The sequence below is a fragment of the Thermobia domestica genome, chromosome 6 (genome assembly GCF_964235325.1).
Source record: "Thermobia domestica chromosome 6, izTheDome1.hap1.1, whole genome shotgun sequence".
In the NCBI taxonomy this organism is placed as follows: Eukaryota; Metazoa; Arthropoda; class Insecta; order Zygentoma; family Lepismatidae; genus Thermobia; species Thermobia domestica.
The window spans coordinates 45,764,877-45,785,453 of NC_137459.1; positions in this window are offsets into that span (position 1 = coordinate 45,764,877).

Here is a 20,577-nt window from a genome sequence, read left to right on the forward strand (position 1 = left end):
ATGACTCACGATTATCCTCTTGTCGGCTATTGAAATTAAATACATATGAAAGACTTGGTGGAATGAAAATATGGAAGGAAACTGGCGAACCCAGAAGAAACCCACGGATACGATTTTGTTCACCACAAATTCATGTGGCCTGGGATCTAGGTTGTTTAGAAGGTAAGAATTGAAGGTGTCTCGTACTGAAAAGTTGTTCTGAAATTGATGTCCCGTCTCGAAAAGTATATATACTTTTGTTTGCAGAGCTCTGTCTAGTCTAGGATCTCTTTACGAAAATTTTATTTTGTCTCGTCTCATTTCATGAGCAACCCTACTAAGACTGAACTAGGCGTTTCTCACTGGAGAAGTTAGCACTCTACCATTAAGCTACATTGCTCCCAAGTGCTGCTATTGCATAAGCTACACTTTTTGTACTGTATAATCATTCATTTTCTTTGATAGTTTTGTCTAATTGTCTCTCGAGTTTCCCTAACACTTCAATAACTCGTAATGCATTATGATCCTCATCCTTAGCGTAAGAATTGTACATGAATTGAACAAAACAGACGCTGATTATAAACTTTGAATGCTGTCTTGAACAACATTTCATTGTTAAAAAAGATAATGCTAGACAACATGCTGGAAGCGTTCGCTACTTTCTTTCTGTTACGGATCAAAAATCTCTTCCACCTAGCTTAAACTTTTTGTTGTGTGTATGTGAAAAATAATAGTAAGAAGAATCAAATTATAAAACAAATCTGATGAATTAGATCCATAGGCTGATACGAATATCGTGTCTCTTTTGTGATATCTTGGCTTTGTCTGAGCACTGGAATGCATCATTAATATAGGTAATGTCACGAATCCATAAAGACCTAATGCTTAGTTCTCGGAAATGGATCGAATTGAAGAATCACAAGCGAATTGACTTTGCGTGTGTATTTTCCCCACGTAACACGCAATATTTCTTATGCAGAAAAAGGAACTCGAGAAGGTATACATACACATATATACATAAATTATATGTGTATACAAATAGAAAGAGATGGAAAACTGTATAACCAGTAAAGGTAATCTTCAATGACGCAACTTGTTTACACAATATGGTATAACTACAGTGAACATCCTCCAAGGACTTCTGCAGTGAAAGCTTCGTAGTTTTAATCAAAATCATCCGGAAAATGGATGTCCTGCTTCTTGTCAGAAGATAACACAACACCTCCACAAAATATATGTCTGTCGATGACAAACGTACACACACGCACACACACACCATAATATACATATATTCATAGTGTATCTCATATTTGAATAGACTAACAACGCAACTTCTAATTTAGAGTTCTTCTTTGATGTTTTCATAAACAACGATTCTTACTTAATTTAACTTTGTTAAAGACGTCTCTTTGCAACACTAACTGCTTGTTGGGCTGTTTTGACCATGCTGATTGGGCTATTTTGACCATATACGCGTATATAAAGCAACAAAACAACACAATAAATATAAGAAAACCGAACTTTATTTACTTTTCAGATATTCTCGTTTTCCTTTGCAGGAATGAGCTTGGGTTAGGGTTGCCAACTGGCCGGTTTTTCACCGGCCTGGCCGAAAAAAGAATTGCTGTTATTTTGATTAAAAACGATGACCGGTACAAACTTCCTACCAACCCCTTTATGACTTTTTTTTTAATGTATGTAGTTCGAAGCAATTTTGTGTAGTTCGAAATACAGATTTAATAAGTAACTTTCATTCTGGAAATAAAAAAAAAACTGTCGCCTTTCACCATCTACCAACGATTAATATATTTATTTATTTATTTATTTATGACTTCTTTTACGTGGCGAAGTTAAGGCTCTGCAGCCTTCTCCGAGCATTTAACCACGTGCATACATTATATATAGATATTTAAAAAAAAAAACACCAATACATAGAAAATATTAACAATTACAAAAGAAAAGTATTGAACCACATAAAAAAGAACATACTACTTAAGTAAAAAAAATGGTTAAACACTTGAAAAACAAAAATTGAAAAATAATATACAATAGAGGAAACAAAAATAACATGGAGAAACCTAAAATTGCATATTGCATATAGCAGTACTAGAAGTATGTTTATATAAGCTGTACAAACTAACATAGGTTATCTATTGGTTGTGTGTTCATATGTGGGTTATTAATAATCTGGTAAAACGAAGTTGCCTCATGTGCTACCAGTAACCTTATCTTTACTTAAGAGAAGGGAATTTACAGATTTTTAAAAATTTGGCAACTGTGGAAACGTTGTGTATTAATTGAGGTAAACTGTTCCAGAGGCATGTAGTACTTACTGTGAAGGATTTTGAATATGAATCAGAATTGTGACTGGGTATGGAGAGCAAGAAATTATCTTGTGATCTTGTGCTTCTAGTACGAAAGTCTGATAAATATAAAAATCTACTGGCTAGGTACGATGGTTCTGACGTAGTAAGTATTTTGTTCATCTGTTTAGATAACTTTAAAGAAATGACAGGGAATGTATCAGGGAAGATTTGAATTTTACTTGTAAGGAATTTTATACATTTATTGAGGGTGAAAAAGGAATTCCTAAAGCCATTTCCTGTAGTTGAAGTTTAAGGAATAAATTTCATTTTCCAAATCCAAAATTGTCACGTGAAGATTAATATAGTTTTCCGATATTTTTAAAGAAGTGGCAGTTACTGGTGAATACAATAAAATGATCAATGCTGATTTCAGTTTCTCATTTATAGCACAATTGGGGATGCGCACGAGACGAGTCGAGACAGGTTTTTCGTGAAAAAATTCGAGTCGAGACACGGCTCTTCCAATAGAGAAATATACATTTTTCGAGTCGAGACCACTTTTACAGCACATTTTCGAGAGGATACTGCCACAAATCTTGTCTCGTCCGCATCCCTAAGCACAATGTATCTATTAAGATTATTATTGAATGTACTAAGGATATGCAGAATACATATGCTAATGCACTTTTGTTCACGATAGTACATTTCCTACCCATGGATGGGTCCGAACAGAGATACTTCACACTTAGACCTATATCATAGGGTATTTTGAGGGGGTGCCATTTTTTATTTTCCAGAGTTGGCAACCCTAGCTTGGGTCATAACCACAATACAGCCCAGATGTTAATTTTAGTTAATTAAAAGCTGCTTACTGTTTTACTGAAATTTATTTCCGACACTTAATTTGTTTCTTCAAGACAATATATGCTGTGTATACGGAGTTCAAAACTGCAAAGTATCAAAAGTGAAATAAACAATTAGAGTCTAAGGAAAATTTGAATATATACGTGATTATTCATGTATTTGAAAAGTTTACAGTTTGAAGATATATTTGGAGATCATACAGGAAAGAAGAATATGTCACAAAATTAGAAAAAGTTTGAGATCTAACATTTGGGTGAACTGATGTTGCTCAACAGACTCTTGAAATTTCTCGTCTCGTCTCGATTCTCGTCTCAAAAACTATAGAAGAAGCGTCTTGTTTCCAATTAAAAAAATACTTTTCATCTCAATTCTCCCCTCGTGGGCAACCTTACAGAAACAAACATTAAACATTGTCAGGATTGTTTCCGCCAATATGTACCTAGGTATAAGGTGGAACATTTATCATGAAATATTCGTGTAACTTTTAAACCACCACATAAAAAAACGCTAAAAATATTCAAAACGAAATATCAACAAAGGATATTGGCTAACATACTCTGTAATATCATCTGAATAACAGTGATTCCAATCCAACATGATTTATTTGTTTATTTATTTATTTTTAATGACACTAGGTCAGGTTATTGTATATTTCAAAATCCCTATTCGAAACTAAAACTTACAATGTCAAACTTAATATTTACTTTTAAGAAACTGAGGAAGGTCACAGTACGTATCACAAACAAGTTTTGAAGTCCTCTACAATACTAATAACACATTAACATGAACCACACGGAAAACGGTTGGGTTGCCTACATCGTTCATTATGTATATTTTCCTAGATAAATCTTGACCCTCCAATCTTTTTTCGAGTCGAAAATAAAAAAGAAACGGTTTGTATGGGATTAGATTTATTCATGTACAAAATTTGGAGGACCTAGGTGACTCATTTCAATGTGAAACTCTAATGGTACATATACACAGACATAGTCATGCACAAACAATCTTTTATATATAAACTAACGTTGATTATCCATTTCGCTGAATAGAAATAAAACTGCATCAGAAGTGTGATTGCTCGTCTCAACGACCCCGAAAACTATGAATTCGGCACTAATATCGGTCATTTATGATCATTTCTATAAATCTCTCTCCCTCCTCTCTCCCCAGATTGCAGGGCTAAATTTGAATTTAAAAGGCATCGGAAGTGTCACTGTTCATCTCAGTGACCCTGAAAACTATGAATTCGACACTATAGTTATGCCAAAATGTCTTGAGCTGTGGCAAATATGTGAACTATAGCTCACATCCTCAACACACCTATGCGTTGAGCCAATGAGAGTTCAGCTGTTGCAAAGCGAGAGAACCTAAGCGAAAGGGAGTGGAATTCCTTCAGCCGATACCAGCGCTTGGAACGGAAGACTAGGTGTCAAGTCAATGTGGTATAACATCGGTAGTTTTTAAATATCTCCTCCTCCCCTCACCTAAGTTGCACCGTCAAATTGAAACAACAAAAACTATCCCAAGCCCAAACCTCATCTATGTTGAAAAATTGATCGAGATCGGTCGGGTGGTTCAAGAGATATGAAATCACAAGCATAGTCACTTTCATAGGCCACTGTTAGGTATATCGAAAAGTGTTCTCTTTGAAGCTCACTAGATATGATTTTGTAAGCCGTAGAATATTACGCTTAAAAACTGCGAAAAAAATATTACATTCATATTTTTTACACTATTTTGAAATATGTGAAAGCGGACGGGGAACTGATGAACACGCTTCTTAAGTGTCAAACTAATTCACTATATTTTATATGTGCATCGTATTAGAGTCAAAAAGGAAAATGAAGCGGTTTGAGCGCCCCCTAGTTCAAACTCTGGGATCACTAGCAACAAGCGATGAACGCTCATGAAAATTTATGGTGCTTCAAGTCAGCAACCCAAGGCAAATTAATAGGTTAATATATGCTCCAAGAAGGACAATTTCCACAGGGAATACAAACCGTACAGCTTCGACATAAATCACAATTACTCCTCCAAATTGCCTGCCTCAAGCGAAGGCAAGCAGCCACCCATCATACTTTTGCTGAAGACGCTCTTGCTTGTTACATTCAGACTACGAAGACTGGAATAATAAGATAAGAAAAAAAGAAGGAGTTATTTACATTTCTGCTAGCGAGCTGTAATATTCAATACCGGTACCTACCACGAAGTTTTTTTTCTCCGTTTCTTAATATAAGACTTGGCGTATATAAAACAACAAGGTCCGTCTGTCTGTCTGCTGATATGATAAAATGAAATCTTTAAGTTTTACGTCCCATGGTTATGCCAGCTAGGCTAAAGGAGATGGTTATGATGAGAAATGAATGCAATGGTACAATGAAGAAAGCGGGAGGAAACGGGAGAAACCCGAGAAAACAAATACACACGGTATTTGTCCACCACAAAGCTCACTTGGTGCGAGCTGTGATCGAACCAAAGACCACATACACCAGAGGTGAACGCTCTATCACTGAGCCACCGCGTCTTCTTTGTCTATGGATATGTGTCAGAACAAAAACGGTAAGAGCAAAGAAAAAATGGTTTTCTGCCATGGATTCAGTGTCCAAAGAAGAGTTGCATATCCTACCTTGATTGTCCCTGTGGTTGCGAAGAATTTATTCTATTTCTTCCCTTATCCGTCTATTAAAACCGGAAGTGATACACATTCCCTTTATGGTTTCCCCACTGGATCCCCATAATTGGGAAATCTACCTTAGTTTCACATTATGAAACAAAACTCATTTGTTATTAAGATTAACCGGAGGAAAACATACAAAAATGAATACTGTGTGTAGTTTGCATGCAATTCATAAGGAAAGTTGTTTCGTTGGACTCTTAACATCTCTTTTCAACACTGAGAATACTACGACATGAAAGAATGAATGGAAACTACTTGCGTTGCCACCGAGAATTCGACCTAAGACTCCTACAAAATGGAGTTCAGTTGATTTTGAGTTTAACGTCCCTTTCAGCAGCGAGGATATATGAGATGGTACTTACTGATTAAGGTGGATTCCGAACCACATGAGTTTCAGCAGGGAATCGAACCCGTACAGAATGAACGAGAATCATAACTGCTAAGGTTAGCCGCATATTGACCAGAGGACAGGAGAGCCAAAGCGAGGCAGAGAGTGACACAGGAGAGGAAGTGAAGAGACAGGCCTGAATGCATTGACCATTTATCTCAAACACAACATCGGAGAGCATGAGGGCCCGAAGGCGAGCAGAGGGAGCGGGCCTCTTTGGCTCACGAAAATGTATCAAATTTCTTAAGGTTTTCTTAATACAAATAAAAGATACCAAACGTAATATATCAACCAGGGAGGTGAGCCCCTAGAAAATTTTCTTCGGGGGCCCATGTTGGAGAGGCCTTTATCTACAATTGCTTGCGCAAGCATGCAGCCCGAGGCGTTGTTCCATTGAACGCAATTCTCTGACTGCACTGCGTCTCGGCTTGACTTCTCTGTTCTCTGGTCAATATGCGGTTAGACTTAGGAATAAAACAGTTATTTCCATCTTAGTGGTGTGTGACGTCATAGATTTACTTCTTTTACTCGCAGTAAACAAGTCGAACAGTATCTTGAGAAAGGCAATATTTACAGCCAAACAAGAACATCGATGGTAGAGTTGGTACACGACTACTGGACGCACAATAACTAGCGTACTTCCAACCCTTCTCTACACCTTTATCCTGTCCTGTTTTCTTCCCTCATTTTACAGACAAGAAATACGCATATATATTTCTTCCTACACTAAGAGACAGTGTTTATGGCGTTTGCAGGAGGAGCTCTGAGTACCCTTTAAACGCTGTTAGCAAATGAGAAGGCTGTGGTGTTGTCACATCTTTGTATGCATTCACGATAGTTTATGCACGAAAGAAGAGTCCGCTCATCTGGTCGCGCAGCAGTCCCTTCAGCACATGGTAACTTTACGTCACAGCCTTCTTTTCATTTGCCCAGACCACATGCCATCGATTGTGTCCCACTCTTTATATAATGTGTTGAAATTATAGTTCTTTAGTCTGATGAAGTTACAGGTAATAAGAATCGGATAAGTTTTTGAAAGAGTGACGCTGTAGTCGCTATTTCTATTGACGTCACAAGAAGAGTAGGGAGGAAGTCAGATGCTTAATCAGACTTCGTATTTTAATGGGAAAAATGTAAGGGAGTAGAAGAATGTAGTAAGTTTAAAGAGTTAAGTTAATATAGTAGTATTCAATATCAAAAACGAAAATATAACTCGTTTCTCTAGTCTAATTCAAAATCATACTAGTACTCTTTCGCTTTCGCACTTCATACACGACCCTAATGGTTCCTTTACATGTATGATAGCGCTTGTATTTCTGTCAAGCTCTGAATAACGTTCTTCATATTCTGTGTCGAAAACTTTCAACTAGTCCCGCCTCATGATTTCACGCTTTTGTCAGAGTTTACTTTGTGTCCCTCCTTTGCTCTGACCTCCCTCGTGGCTCTATGGTCAACGCAGTGCCTTTGGCGTGGGAAACTCGGGTCCGAATCACGGAGGAAGCTCGTGTAGTTCGGATCCTACATTGGGTTGCCAGATTTTGTAAACGAAAAACCGAGACACCAATCTCAGGCTATATATAAGATCACGGTTCCTACTTATTTGATCAGAATCAATTAATTACCTGTCTTTTCCAGGTTAGTACTCACAATTTTCTAGTTCATTCTATGTACCGTTAACACAAATGCAGTCCCACAAAGGATGTACGTGTAACATAAGGAGAGCTGCCTGGTGTCCCTTACTCCAAAATCTGATTTTTGTGTATGTATGATTCTTGTGTGTGTGTGTGTTTAACAGGCCCTAAATATTGCACCAATTACGACACACTCTCCCATTTATGATTGAAGAGATACTTTTTTTTTTCTTTGTTGCATCATCATTTGAGTCAGAAATACTACCTTCCGTTTTTAGGTGAGACATACTAGTTCTGACAGGTTCAATTTTTGTCAATCTGAAAAACGAAAACTGGGACAAACAGGCGTCCTGAATGCCTTTCTCGGGAAAGTTAATTATTTTATTGAAAACCAGGACTGTCCCGGAAAACCAGAACGTCTGACAACCCTAATCCTACATTAAGCTGTAGGTCCACGTCTCATATAGCCTCGCTGTTGAGAGGGACTCTAAACTCAAATCCAACCAACTAACCTCCTTTGCTTTCTGTTGTTCTCTGTTGCTGCTCCGAGCGTAAAGACGTGCTTCTGGCATCACAAATCTTTCTGTTGAGAATAACTAGCATAAATAATGCTATATAGTGAAAAAATAATAATCCGTGAGTAGAATAATCGAAGTAGAGTGAAAAAGCAAAACCTACTAGTTTCTATATTTGATTAACACCTGATAAAAACACTTGGTCCTCACCTCATGACACACAGTGTGAATGCTGGGATCATTGAGATTCAATCTAGATTCTACCTCATTTCTCTTTCTCTTTCTTTCTCTTCTCTGAATGTCTCCCAAAGTCAATGTACTTTTCTAACTCACTTAACATAGCAAGTGTGGTAATTAACTCAGGGAGCAGCAGGCCCGTATCCATGGGGTCTAGGGGGCAGCCCCCTAAATTTTTACTGGCCCCTCCTAAAATGTTGACGGTAGGCTTACAAGTGAACCATAATATGGTGATGAACTATAATGTGGTTGGATCGGGCCCCCAAAAACTTCAACCGGACCCCCCCTAAATTTTTGGCCTGGCTACGGGCCTGGGGAGCAGTGATAGAGTAGACAGTTTTATTCCCTCTGTGAAGGTATATTGAATACTAGAAAGTAGGGAACTAGTTATGGATTGGGTTAAGAATTAGTGAAACGCATTTACTAGGACCTGGTTAATTATTAAAATTACATTTCATCCGTATTCGCTTGCACACGACAATTGACATTCTTCCATTACATGGCACTTTGACTGCTAATGGTGCCCATATGGTGTCGGATGGGGGTACTGGTATCGGATACAAAACTGAGTAATGGCTCAAATCCAACGTTAAACTGTAGTTTCTATCTGATACATGTCTGGTTTTGAAAACGGACATAAAACTCTAACAAATCAAACCGAACTCTTTTAGCATTCAGAAGTCAGATTCTTCACGTGTCTGTTGCATTTACACTATCTAGAAAAAATCTGTGCTTCACGTTTTACATTGAAACTAACTGATATTCTGACTTCATTGTTCATTCTACCAGTCTGCTTGAATTTACCATGCTGACACGGCGGCTTATTATAGACTACAACGCTCACCTCTGGAGCACAGGGTCCTTGGTTGGATTCCGCGGGATGTGAGTTCCTGTTTAGCAACTTCGTGCCTGTGTGTTTTATCGGGGTGCTTCTGTTTCCTCCCATATTTTGATTCCACAGATTTTTCCATAACCATGCACTTTCATTATTTATTCTTCTTTCGCCATAGGAAGCTAATAGTGTGACGTTAAATTGTATTCTTAAAAAATAAAAGTTCCATGTCTTGTAAAAGCTAGTTTATTTTATATGGGGCGTTCAGAGCACAAGGAAATCAAGTCCAATTACCAGAATTGAGAGAAAAAGAGAGATATAGTTTGTACTGTACGCTCACATACATGATAAAATAAATACTGTCTTCATTTTCTCACATTGTAAGAGTTATTTACAATATAATGTATCTTTTAAGTTCTGAAAGGAGCTTCAACTGGAGATCTTAAATATGAAATATATTCAAAATGACCAAAAAAAAAAAAAAAAAAATGGAATTGGTTCCCTCGTGCACTGAACGCGCCATATATCAATTGAACGCTACGTAAATCACGTACTCACTATTATGCGAAGTACATGCATGAAGCACAAATGGCCATAAATCAAGAAATCAGGAAAAATAAGAACATTAAATTCCCCATTCATTTTAATGTAAAAGAAAATATTTCTCTCTATAAATTGATGGTATGAAACGTTAAATATGTTTATGGTAAACAGCCATAGGCTTTTAAAATGTATGATATGCATTCTTTCTTTTTTTCTTTTTTCTTTACATTTGTTTAAATGACTGTTAATGATACTTTTGAGAGTTTAGAATATATTATATATTCAATAATCAATTACCTCACCATTACTCCCACTAGAAGTCGATCTAAATCTTTCGCATTTAACGTAAGAGAGCTAGTGCTTAGGTATTAAGGAGTTCGTAGTTTCATGGAAATTGTCATTACAAGGAAGATGGCATTTGCGAGTTAATACTTATTAGGCTATGGCTCTACAAGAACTCGTTTTCTATGCGTCTTCCCCGCAGCGAACGCGACCTAGGTGGCTATACGATAATTTTACTTTCGCCAGTTACAAATCATATGTGATCCAGTCAGGGTTTCCAGGTATTTTTATCTATGTAACCTTATTGTATTATATAGTTTTTTTTTTTCTGTGATTAGCTAATTTTACGGAATTTCCTTGTATTTTTGTGAATTTTCTTTTGCTATACACACACATACTTTATAATAACAGAGTTCCAATACTCTGCAGAACGCATCTTCCAACTCCAATCAACTGTTTCTTGTTAAACTGCTCTTGCCTGGCAACACGTTTTTCTTTTCTTTTTTACTCTTCCTTTAGAGATCTTTTACTGATCCCGAAACTCCAGGCGGTCTATTGATGCGAAACGCACCAAATACTCTCGAACCGACATATTTTGCTCGTGTTTTATTGCTTTCGAGTTTGCAGCGTATTGTGCTTAGCCATCCACATTTAAATATAGGGTCAACGTATTTCAAGCGTACGCATGAGCCATAAAAACGCGTTACGAACGCATGGAGTAACCGTAGACTTATTCACCACACAGAGTCGCCGGGTTGTGTAGTAGAGACCTGCACGGGCCGAATTTTTCGGCCCGAGCCCAATCCAGCCCGAATATATGTAGGCCCGGCCAGTCCTGGCCCGAAATGTTTTGCAGATTTTCGGCCCGAGCCCGGCCAGGCCCGATAAGTTTTTTAAAATTCTTGGCCCAAGCCCGATAAATTTTCGAAGTTTCATTTTGTAACATTTTTACGGGCACACTTCTTCAACGTTTGCCTTTATTCTAATTATCGTTTAACGAATGTCAATAATTATTAAAGATTTGCAATTAATCGGCCACAGCCCGGCCCAACCTGAAGAGAAATCAGTGTCGGCCCGCCCAAGCCCGGCCCGGCCCAAAGAAATAATAGAGTCGGTCCGTGCAGGTCTCTATTGTGTAGTTTTCCTCTTTATTTCAATGTATATATCAAACCACGACAGGAGCTAAGGATCAAAATAAGATCGGTAGCGTCCATTGATGTTATGAAAGTGCGTCTCGCCCTGAGCAAACAGAATATCGAACTATATTAAAGAAATAAGCAAATAAATAAATAAATAAATAAATAAATAAATAAATACATACATACATACATAAAGATAACCAAATTCAACAGAGGTACTCAAAAGTAGAAAATAATAAAAGCGCTAAAAGGGAGAAGTAATAATAACAAAGCACTAAAAAGCTGAAAATAATAATGATAAAGAGCTTAAGTGCAGAAAATAATTCATTTCTATAAAAAAAATCTTTAAAGCTTGTGCCAACCCAAACAAAATTAATGCCTCAAATAAAATTAGATTTGATATTAATTTTATGAAGCATTAATCTGTTTGATTTGGCAGATTTCATTTTTATAGATAACTAGCTGAACCTGCGCTCTCTATACAATGCATCATTTACATATGAGCACGAATATCTTTTTCATTCTTCGCAACATAGTATATGTCCCTTTACAGACACAAGTTAAAGACATCTTGATAAAAATCGGCAAGGGTTATCATAAAGGGGAGATTTTTTCGATTGTTTTTTTTTCAATATCTCATACCATTTGCAAGATTTGAGCCTACTTCCGGTTAGAGTTTCTAATTCATGTATCACCAGTGTTTTTTTTTTTCTTGCATGCAGTACGTAATAAACAAATATATTATCTCTCTCTCTATGGCCTATGGAACCCGGAGGTTCAATGCTGCGTTCACAAAAGCTCTCCACTGACTTCTATCCTTAGCTAACTGCATCCAGTTTCTACTTTGTGTTCCAATCTCTGCGAAAACAAATACATTACATACACAATTAATTAAAATATCAGTGATATATGGTGTTCATTGGGCAAAACACTCCAAACAATAAAGACACATTTTAAACAGAATAAATGGTTATCCTTCGTTTTTCATTATCGTTTTGGCATGAAACAAACGCCTGAGAGATAAAAAAAAAAACCTGCGTAAACATAAGTGGTGTTGGAATGTATAACTCATAGGATGTGATACCTTACTTTTTTTTAAAAAAAAATCAACGCTTCCAATATACTCCTAAAAAACGTAATAAAAAATAACGGCCATATTTTTTTAAAAAAAATATTTAATTAGAACTGGAAAACCTACACAAAACTTGGAATTGACCACTGAAAACGTTTCTACAACTTGTGGTTTTCGCGATCTCATTGTCGAAAGGATTGGAGACAAACATATAAACCTAGCATATTAATATATAAATCACATACTTCGCTGGTTTCCAACTTTCTCATTTGAGGCATTGTTTACAGAGTCAAGTCCTGACTGAGGATATTACGTGCTTGTGGACGTAAGCCGGGCAGTTCTCAGTGGCGGGCGAGAGGGTGAGAGAGATATAGGGTTTCACTCGAGTGGAGACTGCACTACCGTACACGTTAGTGTGCATATTTTTGGAAGCTTATCTTCATCATCCATTTCATCATCTTTCGGTCAGCATACCAATTTTCAATCACTGGTTTTCCATCCATCATCTTCATTGGCCACTATGGCCAGCGGACAACACCAGAGTCTTCCTGCGGCAGCTCCTACACCATCAGGCCTTCCTGGGGCTGCTCATAAAGTAGAGAAACGAAAGAGCTACAAGGATGCGTTTAAAACACCAGTACTTGCGACACCACGACCAGATGAGAATACCAGGACTACGGACAACGGCAACATAGTATCTACATCTACATCTCCACCTCACAAGAAGCACCATGACGATAACATCAGTATTGCTAGTTCCGACGACAGCTCCCGACTCATGATAGTAGACGGCATCCAGCAACTCTCTCACAAACCTCAACCGGACGTACATAACTTTCTTCTACAAAACTTTGATCCAAAACTCCGCAACACCAAACTGTTACTTCAGCAAATTCTTAAATACCGACCACGCACAGAAATTTTACAAATTGTTCAAACACAAAACGGCTACATCATAAAGTCACCTCTACCGCATTTTGCTACAACAATAAGAGACAAGCACAGTTTCGAAATCTTTGGCAAGACAGCAAAACTTACGAAACTCCACGCCCAACGTACCAAACTACTGCCGCCACCAAGACGATCTCCTACACTATCTGTGGTCATTCGCGGAGTGGATCCATCATACAGCGATGAAGAAATTGAAGAGGAATTACGTCAAGAAGGGTACGCTTTCAAGAAATGTCTTCGCATCCGTAACAACCAAGGAGCTACTTACATGGTGCGGGTCTTGACCGAATCACAAGACACTATTGATGGTCTATTGGAACACGGGGCATACATCTACAAGAAACGACACAGAGTCGAACCATCGAAAACTCCAGCCCCTTTACCAATACGTTGCGACCGCTGCCAGGAGTATACACATCCAACATCAAAATGCACTAATACCTTCAAATGTGGTTACTGTGGTGGTCCCCACCACACCCGAACCTGTCCAAACATGCAACAACCACCTGACTGTCCTACCTGTCACGAACGTCATCCTGCTTATAGTTACAAATGCAAATCGAAACCTGTTCCTCAAGAAGCACAGCCTAATTAGTTGTTCCTCTCCGCATGCATGATGCACAAAATCAAACTTCTGACACTCATACTACCTCAGATCAACCTATAACAATCAAACAACTCCTAGCTTTCATCACTCTCACGCTTCAAAACATACATCCGCTCGCACGTCTTCTACTTTTGCAACACGTTCAATTCGCAGCACAATCAGTCTTTCACCTTCAATTTCATGCAACTTACAATGGACCTACGGCCTACTTTCATACTTTTCCATCTCAGCAAAGCCTTTAAATTCCATCCTGTCATGAGCATTATGGGTTTAGTCTTTCTCTATTTAAATATTCGTTCAATCTTCACTCACATACTACTTTTCGAACAACTCCTTCTCGAAGAAAAAGCAAATGCTTTCCTACTAAACGAAACTCATCTTACTCCGAAATTGCAATGCAAAATTCCAGGCTACACATTAATCCGCAAAGACAGCATTCTACCAGCACGACGTGCGAATGGTGGCGTTGCTATCGGCTTCTCACCCCATATCCCATATCGCATACATACATGTCCAGCACAGAATCTACCAGAACATCTCATAATCATCCTTTACTACAAATCAGATTACATCACCAAAGCAACAATCTATGTACGACCAGGCCACACAATCCCTCTGGGCTTTTCGGTATATTTCAAACTCGTTTCAGCGCTATATCATCTTAGCTGACATCAATATTCATAGTCGTTCTATCAGAGACAAAACGAATTTTGTGAACTTCATCACCACTGCTACAACAGGCACATATCACCAACTTCCAAAACCGACACGCCCAGAATCAAATACGACCCCTGACGTAGCTATTACTTCAGCTACCTTAACACAGCGCACAACACTTGAAATCTTAGACCCATTAGGAAGTGATCATGTACCGATTAAGCTATTCATTCAATGTCGCACTCCTCGACCTCTTGATGCAACTCCACCTCACATGATCTTAAGATATGATAAAGCAGACTGGGAGAAATATCGTTTATATCTTTCAACACACCTAGAAGGACTTGATCCACCTACTACCGAAGACGAACTATATCATCTATTGGATACTATTACACGCCATATCAATCACGCTTCAGCACAATATATACCACAATCACAATATACGCCATATAAGCCTAAACTTCCGCCACAACATCTTGCTATGGTGCAGCGATCGCGACAGCATTTTCGGGACTACATTCATACAGGAAGTCGAGAGGCTCTTCGCCATCACAGAGCTCTTCAACGTATAGACCAAAACTATGTTAAAGCCTATAAATTGCTTCAGTGGGTAAAAACCTGCAACACTCTTTCAGAGACATCCCACCCGTCACGTTACTGGAAACGCCTCAACGCTCTTTCTGGCAAATCAAATAGAACGTCATATCCATAAATTCTTAACGACAAACCTCTTCACTCTGATCTCGATAAAGCAAATGTCTTTGCCACATATCTTCAGGATATCTTCACACCACTTATTCCTGACCATCCTGTTCATAATCATCCGGTAGATCAATTTGATTTTTCATCTGCTCATCTTCAGCCAAACAGCAACCACCAGCTGAATATTCATAAAACACTAACAGCGGCCATCACTCCTGATGATATTATTTCAGCCATTAGAAGAAAACGCAACACAGCCCCAGGTATAGACTCAATCTCTTATCGCCATATTAAGGAATGTTCATATGCAGTTCTCTACCTTCTCTCACTAATCTATACTTTCATCTTACGTTCTGGATTCATACCATCACAATGGAAGACGTCTAAAATTATGATGTTTCTCAAACCTAATAAACCAGCCGACAGTATTTCTTCATATCGACCTATTCAATTAACGCCTGTGTTCAGTAAAATTCTCGAAAAAATCTTAGTTCAACGACTGCATATCCATCTTACTCATTATAATCTTTTACCACGATCGCAGGCTGGATTTCGCCCAAATTTTAGCATCAACGACCAATTGTGTAGTGGAAATGGAAAAGGCTGAAAGTGCCAAAAAATAAAAAAATCGATTTTTTGCATGGAATGTGTTGTAAACGACATCGCCAATAACCTAGAGAAGGTCCAAAGTGCCAGAAAAATTCCTACTAGTTTCTAGAGCACTCGCAAGGAGCAGCACCTTAAAAAATAAAGTACAGTTTTAGGAAGTTTTTATTGAATACTGGAAATTTTACTTTGTGGCACTTTCAGCCTTTTCCATTTCCATTACACAATTACTCCGTCTTCTCAATCACATCACCAACCAATATAATACATCACGACCATCTTGCCTTACCTTATTTGATTTGGAGAAAGCATTTGATAAACTATGGCACGCAGGACTTATGTACAAACTTTTGAACTTCCGGCTTCATCTTGCTTATATTCGATTCATCTACAACTTTTTGCATTGTCGCTTGGCATACGTATCTATTAACGACACATTCTCTCATCCTATATTCCTTTACTCTGGTGTACCCCAAGGATCTTCACTCTCCCCTCTGCTTTATATTCTTTATGTGGCTGACTTATCACCATTACCTACGAACGTTCATGTTTTTCAATATGCAGACGATACAGCGTTCCTAGCACTTGGTAAAACTGTTCACCAACTTAATATTTCAATTCAGTTCGCTATAGATTCGTTTATTAACTGGTGTGAAAAGTGGCGCCTCAAGATAAACGCTCTGAAGACCCAGACTATAGTTTTCTTGCCGCCCAAAAAACGCACAAAGGTCCATCGAAACCCCAACCTACTTCATCTCACAGTCGATGATACCCTTATTCAACTCAGTAAATCTGTCAAATACCTCGGCCTCACCTTAGACACACATCTCACTTGGAAACCACATTTACAGGACGTGATTACAAAAGCTTCAAACCAGCTCAATTTATTAACACGTCTCACGGGCACTACCTGGGGTCTCAGTTCTACAACTGTGTTAAATACTTACAAGGTCATTTTGCGTCCAGTTCTGACGTATGCTAATCTAGTTTGGATCGCTGCACCACCATCCTTCTATAACAAATTAAAGATCTTAGAACGCCATGCACTCCGCATTGCTTATAGGATAAAATTACCAAGTCCAATATGCGAATTGTACGAAAGAATCCCTTTTCCACATATTCTCTTCCATCTCGAATCTCTCCGTCTCAAATATATCGATAAACACCTGCATGAACGCCACCCGCTTCTCATAGACACCATGAACGCCCACATAGACTTTCCTATTTCAACTCCTATTATACATACGCCGTTATATCTTCTTTTCACGATTTACCACTACACTCTACCTCCAAACCACAGGTACCTCCACTTAGCAGAAGAATTGAAGACCGACGACCCACAGCCTCTCATCTGTCCATCATACGCACTGTAATACCTCTGTTACTAATCTGGGCTTTCCCTTGTCTTTCATCAATGCTTGGAGCAGCCCCCAAGCGAGAAGATTAACCAGCATCAGTCAACTAACATAACCCAGTATTGTGTTTGTGATTCGCACTTCACCACATCATGCCACCTCATCTTCACTTCATGATTGTGATCTAAAGATCACAATGTTCAACCTGCCAATGCTAAAAATCAATAAATAAAATAAGATAAAATAAAATCCTCTGTATAATAACGATAACACCTTCCTCCATTCCCATACCCCTCTTCTAATTCAGTAAGACAAACATCCCATAGACCAACCACCACAACTCCTATTTCTTCCCATTATAATGTCACCCACTTCCCCATAGAGGGCGTAACCCTCGAGCGGGTAGCTAGCTCTGGCTAGCAATATATATATATATATATATATATATATATATATATATATATATATATTATTTCTTGCTTTTAAAAAGTTTATTATAATTATCTGCTTTTTAGCGGCTTTTATGAATACACTCCTCTACTCAACTATATAACCATATAACGTGATACAGTTTCAAAGAAGAATACAGAACAGATCAAAACTTAGGCATGATACCGAAATCGAGACAGACACTTTTAATTTGAAACGATACCTAAACGAGACTAACATGTAAACTACTGCAAAGTCTCGATCTCGTCTCGAATATTAAAAAAAAAAAAAAAAAATCTTTGCTCAAATTTCGTGCTCTGTTACGTTGTATATACAACGGAAGGACAATTTCCCTTGGATAGCCGTAGTTTTGGGTGTATACTCGGGAGAAAGGAGATCAAATTCCACTTCTGATCACGTGATGTATCGAGAATGTTTTAAACAACACACAATTTTAAGTTTGGATTCTATATATTCCATTCTGTTGTTATTCATTTTAATTACTTAAATAGTATGTTGGCAATATACTCCGAAACTGATTTTGCAAAGCAAACACTGAAGGTTTCAATCTTCGTACAACATTTTTTCACACTGTTTAGGAATTATCAGTGAATAATATGTTTAAAAATAATTGTTGTTTTATTATAACCGCTCGTATATGCAATGATACCAACTTTCCTTTTACCCTTTCGTGGACAATGGGAAGTACATTTCCTAGTATGATATTATTTGTTCCACTGGGAAGCGCTATTCACATTACAACACGACACATTCTTACTACGCGAATGAAAACTGCTCTGAAAAAAAAAATGTTTATTTTAAGCGTGGGTTGCTTAGCATGGAAAAAGTATCGTCCCATTACTTCTAGAAAAAGGAAAAGTAACACACGAAAGGTTTGAAACTCAAAATCTCCAAATTGGATGAGACTAGAAGAAAGTTTGGAATAGAATAATGCAGGTCATGGGAAAAATAGAACATAAAACTAAACCTATTAGTTAGAACTATTAACCAACACCTTACATTTTAAATGTGTAACAGTGTATATTAATACAGTATTTCCTTTCTTTTTTTTTAAAAAAAAAACAATATTTTTATTAAGCTATAAAATGCATATGCTATATTTGTCACTCTATCTCTACGCGCACTATAGTTTCAGATACAATTTCAATATTTGTTTCGCGCCAAGTGGGCATTGTGGTCGACAAACAACGTGTGTGTGAGTTTCCACGGGACTCTCCCGTGTCCTCCCAGTTTCTCCACTCCACTATTTCAGTCATTTCTCATCATCATCGTCTCCTTTAGCCTAGCCGACATAATCATGGGACGTAAAACTCAAATATTTCATTTAATTTTCAATATTTGTTTTGAAATTATTACGGGTCCTATTTTGCTGGAGCCCTCAGTACTAAATAGTGTTCCGACTGTATAGAAATTTCTAAGTTTATACCATTATAATTAATGTTGTTATTAATAAAAGAAACAAGCAAGTGCGGCGCTATGCCTTGGCGTTCAGTAAAGTTGTCGTCGTTCAAGAAAGATTGGGAACCAGTGCTGTAATCTGTAATTCAAAATTATTTTCCTGGTTATAGAATTGTAAAGATCGATTTCGCTTCTGACAAATTAAATAAATAAATAATAATAATGGTAATAATAAAAAACATTAAAATAGTTTTGTTTCATTGTTAATGTTAAACAGACTTGCCCACGTTCATCAAGTAAGAAAACGTATGCTCTCTGTAATATACTTAATGTCTATCTTTAATTTAACTGTTGCAGTTCAGAATAGATACACGAAAGTAAAAGCTGCAAACGCGTTCTTCATTCAGATCACCCCAAGGACAGTACGGCTTTATATTCCATGATCTCGGAATTGACAGGAGCTTATGTGGTTAATATAATGTATGGGGAACATATCAGTCAAAAAAGAATGCAACTGATAAATGAGAAATCGTAAAATTGGAATTTCGGTCACTTACATACGCTCTCACTGCTATCAAACTTGTTACCTGGTATGTGGGATTAAATAACACTAATTCGGAACGAAAGATACAAAAAAGATTAGGAATATGATCAAAATTAGGAATTAGATTTTTGGTCTTTTGGCATTTATAGCGATATCAGCCCGTCACATATGAGGGATGGCGTCTCTCGGCGGTCACACTGTCCGAAGAAAGAGAAGGAAGAAATGATTTAGGAAGGAAGGAAGCGGCCTGGAATCTATATATTGGGTACCATATAGGCATATGCCTAGTGTGAGTGAGGAAAACCCAGGAAAACCTCACCCAGGATGGCTGGCCTGAAAAAGCTTTTACATTTTTGAGCATGTGTTCCCACTGGGAATCGAACCCGGGACCGGTCGTGCCAAAGACGAGAGTGTTAGCGACTACGCTACACGCGGCAAGGATACAAAAAATCTTGGAGTTGGGTGTTGGTTGATTAAAGTTAAAATATATAGCCAATACTGAAACTACATGAGACAATATTTATTGCTTAAAGTAGAGTGTGGATCATTACTGTAGCTTTTTCTAAAGTTTGATATATCCACTGAGGACTGAACCCGCGAACACACACATAGAAAGCATGAGCGTTGGACACTTAATTATGAAGAGGTATGCGACCTATAATAACTCACCAATCAAGAATATCAAGAATGAAGTGAATATATATATATATATATATATATATATATATATATATATATATATAAGTAAACGACAGGCTATTAGATGATACTACTTCCACATGTTTATTTTTCACACAATTTATGTCGCGACTGTCGAGATAAGATCGAGACAAGATCGA